Below are 10,635 nucleotides of genomic sequence, written 5' to 3'. Positions count from 1 at the left end.
TTTGTTATTTTGGGCCAGGCTCAACCTGAAGAAGTTATGACACCGAGTGCACAATAAACAACCATTGTTCATTACAAACTGCAGCATTGGTCCTAATTTGGGAGGTGGGGAGACCAGTCCGTATGCTACGCTCCGGCTCCCCGAGGCCGGGCGGAACACTCTCCAAGCAACATCTTTCTTTGTACGATTTCTATACTCGTACGAAGAAGTGTTGTAGAGCTCGGGGTGTCCGCAAACGGTAACTATGAGTGTGTCCTCCATTTTTTTCTGATTCAACAACGGCAGGACAGTGATGACGGCCGGAGCATCTCAACGCTGATTGGCTGCGTCGTGCACATTTTTTGCAGCCATTTTACCTGAATTCTCATTAAACAAAATCATGTAACTCCACTGGATTTGCTTGACTGCCCCAAACCGGTCATGCTTGATGAAAGTCACGGCCTGAGGATATCGACAAGCCTATTTTCACTCATTGCGAAAGCAAATCAGCGTTACGTGACAAATGGCGTCGGCTTTACATAACATTTACACGACGTGGTCTACACTTCACGTAGAGAAACATGATGCATGTTGTTGAGCGTGTCGTCTAGCGCCACACGGCGGATACAGGAACTGGTGGAGTATTTGCAAAGCGAAATTTTTCACGCAGGGAAAAAAACATGCGACTGGCGGGCAAACGTTCTCGGCCGAGCAAACCGCCGTCCTGCCAGCACCCCCCGGCCGTGCGAGGACCCGTTCATCGCTGCTTGCAAGCTCGGATTTCTTTGCTTCTCCCATTATATTCATGGCAGCAGGATAGCAACTGGTTTTGTATTTTTCCAGCAGTTTTAGTTGTATAATTGAAATGTCGTTTCATATGAAGCGTGAGCAGCTCCAACACTTGTTACAGGAATGTGTTCCTCTTCTGCCTTTCAATCAGTCGGTTTCTCTGCCTTTAATAAATTCAAATTAATGTGACGCAGTTAATTTAATAAGATACAATCTGATGATGCAATGTCAGACAGATGGTTTTGCGATCCTATCAGCAGGAAACATCTGCTGCTGCGTCTGGTTTCTCTTCCCACCGATCACCGTCTGAACTCTCGCAGAGAGATGGTGAGAAAATGAAACAGGATCAGGCAGAAATCAATGCTAACATGAGTCGTCGTGGCAACTGGTCTCATTCGGAGAGAAATGTAATAAAAGCCAAACAGCTGACCAAAATAGATTATTTTTAATTTGCACAATGATCTACTCAGCGTATTACTATGGAGCAGTAGTGGAGAAAGTATTTAGATCCTTTTCTTAATAAAGGTACTCAAACAACACAAAAAATACTCAATTACAAGTCTTGCATGGAAAATGTTACTTGGTAATATATGCAGTTAATCTGCTGATTTCATACAATCATCACATCTAAAAATCCCACAGGCACCAAAAGCACCACGCGGTGCTCGATGTTGGAGCGTAACTTTGCACCATCTTTATCAAATATTCATGCTAAATCCTTAAATTCCTACAGAATCCTCCATTAATAAAAACTTCAAAGTTCAGACTTCAGGGCTCAATAACGGAGGCAGATTCTGATATTAGCAGAGAGTATTAGAGATATTAAATGTCCTGAAATAGGACGTCACTCAATTTGGCATCTTCGAGCCATGAATGAAGACATTCAACTATTTATTTGATCTAAATCTGGGAGGGATCAGAGACGTAATGACAGACAGATGTTGAGGGAAAATGGTTTTCATGTAAGAAAACGACATGCACCTACACAATCGTTTTCAGGTTGTTTTGGTAAAGATGTGAGTCCCTAACTCCCTCCCTCCTTACTCTCCAAATTTTACTCTTTCAATTCAATTTGGTCTTTTAAGGTCTAATTATTGTATTTATTAATAACGTGTTTTATGGAAATCCAATAGATCAATTGTCTCAATGAAATAACCAGAGCTTTGTACACAAAATTAGTATTTAATGAAAAACTGTAATGCTATTAAATATTCAGATGTTTTACTTATTTGTCACATAACTTCCATATTTACAGAAACGCATCTTCCGCAATTATCTGAAACTAAACCACAATCTTTTCCTAAATCTCACCAAGTTGCACTGATCATTTGTGAAGCTGGACATTTGTCGGTAAAAGCACAGAAAATAATCAAATAACTTTTCTGAAGATATACAAATCGTTATTATACCGATAATATCTGTGTTTGTTTGGTTTTCAGTCAGATGTATCCGAGTTTTCAAATCTGTTTGCCCGCCTTAACTATGACTTGGATGTTGATGTTCAAGTCAGAATCTCATTATTACGAGAACTCTGGTGTGACCTGAATGCAGCATGTGAGAACGTGATCAGGACGTTCTTGGAAAAGAGCTTTCAGCAACGTCTCCCTGGATAAATAAAGCTGAAAGATGACTTTTGTCTATATATCAATATACTTACAACTTAACGTACCTGTAACTCTTCACGTCTTATCGTAGTTAAAGTAATTGCTTCCTCTCATCCTCTGCAGGTATTTAAAACTTGAAAAGTCCACAAAACTTTCAGTACACTTTTTACTCAGACCATAACAATATTATTGTTATTTCCAGCACAGAATGCAAATTCACTTTTTCTGAATGCTGCAGCAGCACGACTCCCTGAAACCCTGAACCGTATCAGGCTGAGCCAGCTGAAACCCTGAACAGCCGGCCGAGCCTGCGCATGTATTTACACTCCAGGACCTCCATCACCGCCTGCACAGAGGAGAGTTTGCATGAGAGAGATGAAGAAGAGACGGAAAGAAAGTTATCTGGGTTTTTGTGACCTAATAAAACTCAAGTTCACATGAAGCTCATCACTTTCTTGCTGAATCATTGACTTATAGTGGTTACAAATTAGAGCCGTTTCCATTTACATCAGAAAGTTGCTGTTTGTTGCCAGAGGTAACTACTCAGTCATCCTCATAATTGTCCACATAATTCACTTAAGTGACACTGCAACACAGAGGACAGAGCAATGACCTTAATTATTATTTCATGTCATGAAAATGGAATCAGTGAAACTGAAACAGATTCATTTTGATAAAACAACTATTTGATTTGGATTTTCACTTGATGACATACTTTGTAACAAATTGAGTTTTTCATACACAAATAAATAAATAAAATATGAATTGCATTATTTGTCCTGTTATTGACTTGCAAAATACAGAGAAGTGACTGAAGGGAGGAGGTATTTTCATGGGGCCATAAAGATCTTTGTGTGCAGTGAAAATGTCATTTATTTTCTGTTCTCGTCTACTTCCTGTCGATTCTTCTCTCTGATGGTCTTGTTTACTGATGAGCACGCTGATAATATTATCATCATTACTATTCTGACAGAACATGATAAGGAGAGACATCGAAATAAAAGCTTGATACTTACAAATGTTTATTTATTTATTATTTTTTTATAATTTAGTGTTTTGAGGAGTAAACCTTAACAACCATATAAATGAAATTAAGAACATTAGTTTGTGAGGAAGAAACCAAAGCACAACATAAACTGTGTCAAGTCTCTTTCCTCCTAAGACCCTTAAGGAGTCACTTTCCTTTAAGGACGCCTTGATGTGTTTGTATTCAGCTTCTGGAGTTCTTTAGGAAGGTCGTCGTGCTGTCGTTTGATGGTGTTTTTCTCTGCTCTCGGAGTTGTAGATACTGCTCACCCTGGAGTGCGTTACTGAGCACTAAAGAGTGACTCTGTCAACCTATCGCAGTGTTTTTGTCCTCGTATGTTTGTTCTTGTGAGACCTCGTTGTCCAGGTCCCGATGATGATTTTGCAAGGTGTTATTCTGTCTGGTTAGAACTTTTCTCTCTGGCTTCAGGGATTTAGAATTTACCTTGAATGCATCCAGAACTATGAGGTTGTTGTTCAAAACCTGGATATTTGTTCCTGCTCATTCATCGTTCTGTCGCATCGAGGTGTCAGTCTGTCCCTTCGGCACGTCCTATTTCGTTGTCCAGTCTTCTTTGTTTAGAAGCTTGTCGGAGGCCTCAGCGTGGGATTTAATCAGGACTTCCTTTTGTGCCACCAGGTTTTTCTCTTCAGCTTCCAGTTTAACGTGATTGGTCTTGAAATATTCAGCGATATTGTTCATTTCCGTTTCAAAGCTTCAATGCGACCCAGTGTTTTGCAGCACACGCCACCCCAGATCTTCACTTTGTCATCGTCTTTGTTGAGGCGCTGGAGTTCCTGCTGCAGGCCGCCATGTTGATGGCTTTAGTCTCCAACTGAAGCTTGCATTTCCTCGTTTGTTTCCTGCATAGCTTTTCCATACTTGACCCGTTTGTGCAACTCCAGAATTTCATGTCGCAGAGTCGTTTTTCTGGCTCATTGCGTCTTTGTCAGCTTTCACGACCTTGCTTGACCCAACAAAGCCTGCTCCTCTGTGTCCTTTGAGCTGCAGGAGTTCCTTTTGCAGCTTCGCCCCGCAGCTCTGTGCGCAACTCCTGAATCTCGTGTTGCAGAGCAATATATTAATATAGAACATTAAAAGGCAAATTGAAGTACTCTTTTATTTAACCCAATAGAACTTCTCATGAAACGATAAACAGGTATCATGGGGGGACACAATAAAAAGGCTCAACTTAGTGAGAATTAGTGAGTCGTTAATGAAACATGAATACAAAAATAAATAATGGAGCTATGAACTTCTTCTTCCCGTTCCTGAGACATGTGAGCCTTGTCCGTTGAAGGCAAGTCTGAAAATATTTTACTCTAACTAAAGTTCTGAGATGTTCTGATGGCTGAAATTTGCCTTGGTATAGTTTTCTCCTGGTTCCTGGATGAAATCCAAATGATCCATGTCGTATTATTCAGACATTTCTCCTGGTTCCTGTATGAAATCATACTGATGATCTGTTCCTTCTTGGGCCTCCCTCCTTGCAGCGCAGTCCTCCGCCTCCAGGATGACGTTGAACATCTCCCGGGTTGTCAGTCCTGGCCTTGGTGATGTTCCTCCTGACCTTACCGGTGTTACGGTTATAGTTACTTTGGGCTAGGAGGTGGACCAGGTCTAATATTATCTGGACTGATGTTACCAGGGGATGGGTGATGGAAGGGTTGAGGGGAGGAGGGGCAAGTGGAGGTTGGTTCTGGGGATTGGGTATAGATGCTGGGTGCAGGGGATGGGAGGGAAGGGAAGGGCAACATCTGGCGCAGGTCAGGAAGATGCCGATGGGGTTGGCGGAGGAGGTGAGGAGGTCCCACAATTGGAGCACGTCTGCCCATGCGCAGACAGGACAATGTGTGGAAATTAAATTGTAAATTTTTCTAATTACTTTTAACTGAATGGAATTAACTCATTTTAAACGAGCAAAGTACATTGTAAGATTAAATTAAAAAAGATACGTAGGCCTCATTTAACACATTGAAATGTATTAAATAAACTAGATCAAGACATGTAACATCTACACGGGGGCCAAATCATCTTTTTCACTGTTTCACTGCCGGCGGCAGCAGATTAGGATTCACACGAGAGCGAGTCGCCATCAGCTGCTGCTGAGGGAGGACGTGGGAGTCCAGATGTGATGCATGTTGACGCTTCAAAAGACGGATAAAAACAACACTGGAAGCATTTACATTTTGTTTTACTTCAGTAGAAGAATGTAAACATTGAGTATAACACTTTGTAGCATTTTCATTTTTACTAAAATAAATCTGTGTCAGCAGTAAAATATATTTTAAAGAACTGAACCAGAAAAAGTGTCCTAAGAAGCTTTTCACTGTTAAAGCCCAACCTTTACTGGATTTTGTCAGGTTGATACAAATATTGAGATTTGCGATTCTTTTAAAATTCTAATATATCTGCATTAAAAAAAAATATTTTACATAAACCAATAATTGTTTTCGATATGTGTTTTCTGACCTTACGCCCGTATCAGCAGGACGATGTAATTCGTCTGTTTCAAATCAGAGAAATAAAGTTTTTTGATGAGACAAGCTACTAAAACAACTTGGTGAGAGAAAAATTATGGTTTGGGTAAAAAAAGACCTTTTGTTGTCGTAGTTTACAATAACAATTACAATCAATTGCCACCATTTTTCATGTACATTTATTTTTTTTATTTTCCTTTTAATAATAGTAACAGTTCTATTGTATTAGTAATAATGTTGAGGTTTGGAAAAATAAACATTGTTAAGGTGCCACTAATTGTGACAGCAGTTCTCACTATTTTAAAGGTTTTTAAATGTTTGTTGTTGTTACACTAATTTTAGCCACAAGAAGCAGAAGAGCGCCACTACCCCCTGTTTTAAATAGGACTAAAATGTATGTTTTTGTCCAGAGTTTTAATTGCTCCATGTGCTATAACCTAATCTAATCTAATATGTTTAGTGTTAGCAAGTTATGTAACATTACTGGTGTGTCTTTCTTTTGACTAGGAACAAAAAACGGGATCCTGGCAACATAAGAAAAACACTGACAAAATGTAAGGAGCTTAGAAAGATTATCATCGAAAACATATAGACACATGAAAACAAAAAATGTAGATCAAACTTCGGACATGGAGCACCAGAATTATTTTTCTCACTTGGTTTCAACCAAGGGCAACCTTTTTACAAAGTAATAAAAAAAAGTTCATTTAGGAGAAGGTTTTCTTTTCAGCTCCCGAATAATATGGCAGCAAGTAAAAGGCCTCTTCTCTAGCTGAAGGATAGAAGTTCCTTTGTGTCACAGAAGAAGAAATCATTGCCATAGAAAAAAGGCTTGAGCAAGATCTTCAAAGCCGAATGTGTGTGTGTGTGTGTGTGTGTGTGTGTGTGTGTGTGTGTGTGTGTGTGTGTGTGTGTGTGTGTGTGTGTGTGTTGTGGCAAGTGACTAAAACCTGGGCCCTATTTCTTGTACGTTGCTCAACTAAGTCGATCCTATTAGCCAGCTAAAATGAACAACATGATTGAAATCAGGCTATACCGGTTTCTCAAAGGCTCATCCGCACTCAAACCATCTCGTTAATTTGAGCCAGACATCAGTTCACAGGATAGTTGCGCGTGCCCGTCCGACTTCAAAAGGGGGAAGCGTCGACCACAGAAACCATGATTTACCCCCAGCACAAAGGCAAATAAACTCAAAGTAAGAGCATCTTTTTCTCCGCTGACGAGCAGGAGATGATCATGAACGTATATGAGAAATTCCAAACCATAATCATGGCAAAATCTAATCAATTCATTCACTTCACTCGCACTGGAGAGGGGGTGTGGCTTATCTCCATGGAAACATTCATAACTTCCGCCATCCACCATGGAAGAAATAACCACTATTTCTGCTTTATATTTGTTGTGGAAATCCCACAAACATCGGAACATCTAATGCCCTTGTGTCTGGGTTCATAACATTAATATCATATATATATATATATATATATATATATTTATACATAACATCACCCGTATGCTCACACAGCTCGGTGATTTTCACCGACTACGTCTAGATAAGTGGATGAACATCCTCTTTATTCACCAATCACATCCATTCGTCTGTGCATTGACTTTCATGGAATATACTCACAACTCTTTTGGTGTGAACGCAGCATCAGTATTGGGAAAATGTATCATTACACACATTACACAAACAAGTAGATAATATAGATGTGTATATTCATGTATGTGGATACGACCATATATAACTTTTATTGCATTTACACGGACATGGCCAGGGAATGTAATGAACACATCCATGAGTTCCACCAAAACCACGGCATACAGCGGCTTTCCCGATGTTCTGCATCGCCAACACTGTAGAACAATGTACCACACTGTAGAACAATGTACCACACTGTAGAACAAGGCTCTGCGTACAGTCTGTGAGAGAGTCAATGCTGCGGCGTGTGGTGTTCAATGTACGGCTCGAGAAGGTCTTTAATAAATGATTCCTTGTGGGCAGAATGGATAGCGCTCGTATAGGAAGTCATCACGTCATAAGAACTCTCTCCCTATGAAACGCTAATCTAACTAATATCGCTCCTTCATCAATTAGGAAGGGAGCTGCCATTTTCTTCAGGGGGAGTGGCCAGTTTATCCAGCTAGACTGAATGAGCCTGTGCTGGTTAACATTTTAGGATGTGTTGCTATGGTGATTTTGCCAAACTTGCTTCGAGGAACCGAAAACCCTGACTTGTGTAATCTGATCCGGAAAAATTATCCAGCTAACTACGTTAGCCAGATACGAGAAATAGGGCCCAGCTGTTGTTCTCTGTTGTGGCACAACCATACAACAGATTCATCATGACCAACAAATTGTCATTTGATGAGTTGTTGAACAGCGTTTGGATCTATTTCCAGAAACGCAGTCAACGTCATTTCAACCTGCTGACTTGTGTTGTGCCACTAAACACCCACTCCAGTAATCAACCGGCCGTGTGCGACTCTGTTCCACAACTAGAACCTGTAATCAGAGCGAGCACCGTCAGGGTCACGGCCGTACCCGACGCAGCTGGAAACAGTTTAACATTATAAAATCAACAGAACGGAGCCTAACCGCCATTCTAATAAAACAAAACTAAACTGTTGATAACGTCAGTCTACTGCTTTGAGCAGTTGCCAGGCGACCAGCAGATTATCCATGAAGTAACTGGTCGAGGCCAAGAAAAAGCCTGAAGCTGAACTCCGTAAAAAAGACAAATATGTGGTAAAGTCAAATAATGCAGAATTTAAATTAGAAGGTTTTTGCCCCTAAATGTCTTCAGTTGTATTTCGGCAGCTGATTCCGACGTCTCTGTGGTGTTTTTAGATATTATGTAATCATTTTGGAAGATTTCAAGATTGAGTATTATCCATCCATCCATTATCACCCGCTTATCCGGGGTCGGGTCGCGGTGGCAGCAGGTTCAGCAGGCCGACCCAGGCCTCCCTCTCACCCGCAACACTTTCCAGCTCATTCTGGGGGATCCCGAGGCTTTCCAAGGCCAGCCGGGAGATATAATCCCTCCAGCGTGTCCTCGGTCTTCCCCGGGGCCTCCTACCAGTTGGACGTGCCCGGAAAACCTCTAATGGGAGGCGTCCAGGAGGCATCCTGACTAGATGCCCAAACCACCTCAGCTGACTCCTTTCGACACGAAGGAGCAGCGACTCGACTCCAAGCTCCCCCCTGATGTCCGAGCTCCTTACCCTATCTCTAAGGCTGAGCCCGGCCACCCTACGGAGGAAGCTCATTTTGGCCGCTTGTATCCGAGATCTCGTTCTTTCGGTCACGACCCAGAGTTCGTGACCATAGGTGAGGGTTGGAACGTAGACCGACCAGTAAATGGAGAGCTTTGCCTTCCGGCTCAGCTCCCTCTTCACTAAGACGGACCGGTACAGCGCCTGTTTTACTGCTGCAGCCGCACCGATCCGCCTGTCGATCTCCCGCTCCACCTTACCCTCACTCGTGAACAAGACCCCGAGATACTTGAACTCCTTCGCTTGGGGTAGGCAGTTTGCCCCCACCTGGAGGGAGCAATCCGCCGGTTTCCGGCAGAGCACCATGGCCTCAGATTTGGAGGTGCTAACTCTCATCCCTGCCGCTTCGCACTCGGCTGCAAAACGCCCCAATGAATGCTGGAGGTCACGGTCCAAGGAGGCAAACAGGACCACATCATCCGCAAACAGCAGAGAGGCGATCCCGAGACCCCCGAACCGGATCCTCTCCGCCCCCTGGCTGCGCCTAGATATCCTGTCCATGAAGGTCACGAACAGGACCGGTGATAAAGGGCAGCCCTGGCGGAGGCCAACACCCACCGGGAACGTGTCTGACTTACTACAGAGGAGACGAACACAGCTCCTACTGCAGGCGTACAGAGACCGGATGGCCCGTGCCAACGGGTCCGGCACCCCATACTCCCGCAGCACCCCCCACAAAAACCCCAGAGGGACCCGGTCGAAAGCCTTCTCCAGGTCTACAAAGCACATGTAAACTGGTTGGGCAAACTCCCAGGACCCCTCCAGTAATCTTGCGAGGGTAAAGAGCTGGTCCACTGTTCCACGACCGGGACGGAATCCGCACTGTTCGTCTTGAATCTGAGGTTTGACAAGCGGTCGGAGCCTCCTCTCCAGCACCCTGGCATAAGCTTTTCCCGGGAGGCTGAGCAGTGTGATACCACGATAGTTCGAGCACACTCTCCGGTCCACCTTCTTGAAGATGGGAACCACCACCCCGGTCTGCCAGTCCATGGGCACTGTTCCCAACCCCCATGCGACACTGAAAAGGCGTGTCAACCAAGACAGCCCAACAATGTCCAGCGCTTTCAGCATCTCAGGGCAGATCTCATCCACCCCTGGTGCCTTGCCACCAAGGAGCTTTTGACTACCTTAGCTCCGGGAGGGTGCCCCGGTTTCCCTTGTCCGGGCAAGGTAGCTTCAGTCCGTGGGCTGCTTATCATCAGGGTTTATTGAACCGCTCTTAGTCTGGGCTCTCCCCCGAGACCTGTTTGCCTTGGGAGACCCTACCAGGGGCTGATGCCCCGGACAACATAGCTCCCAGGATCACTGAGCCACTCAAACTCCTCCACCACGTTAAGGTGGCGGTTCATAGGAGGAGCTTGAGTATTATGAAAAGCGCTATATAAATTAAATGCATTATTATTATTATACATATTTGTCTCCGCTTCAGTTTAACATCGCTGCCTCTGTGGACTTTATATGTACAAATGTCAACACA

This window comes from Cyclopterus lumpus, chromosome 21 (genome assembly GCF_009769545.1).
Source record: "Cyclopterus lumpus isolate fCycLum1 chromosome 21, fCycLum1.pri, whole genome shotgun sequence".
NCBI lineage: Eukaryota > Metazoa > Chordata > Actinopteri > Perciformes > Cyclopteridae > Cyclopterus > Cyclopterus lumpus.
The sequence above is the reverse complement of the archived record's forward strand: the minus strand, read 5'-3'. Positions refer to the sequence as shown.